Source organism: Theobroma umbraticum, unplaced genomic scaffold, assembly GCF_002168275.2.
Source record: "Theobroma umbraticum cultivar Fairchild unplaced genomic scaffold, ASM216827v3 scaffold_12.0, whole genome shotgun sequence".
NCBI classification, from domain to species: domain Eukaryota; kingdom Viridiplantae; phylum Streptophyta; class Magnoliopsida; order Malvales; family Malvaceae; genus Theobroma; species Theobroma umbraticum.
In genome coordinates this window covers 367,345-367,618 of record NW_018397272.1, presented here as the reverse complement: position 1 = coordinate 367,618, position 274 = coordinate 367,345, and positions in this window count along the sequence as shown.

Genomic DNA, 274 nt, shown 5'->3' with positions numbered 1-274 from the left:
ATATTTCATGCTATGATTATCCCTTTTCTTTTTCAAACCACATTACCATCCTTGCTTTGATTACCATGGGCTATCTTTGCCAAATCATGGTTTTCTTTCATTTAAAAACTCTTTGTTCTTTTTCTCTTTATGAACTTTCACATGATGGGATCCCACATGTTTCTCACTAACTTCCTCTTTTTGCATGTAATAGTAACTTCACATGCAAATTCCATCAAGCTAAGTAAGCTCACTCACAGTTTACTTGCATACTACTTGAATTTCATCTTACTTT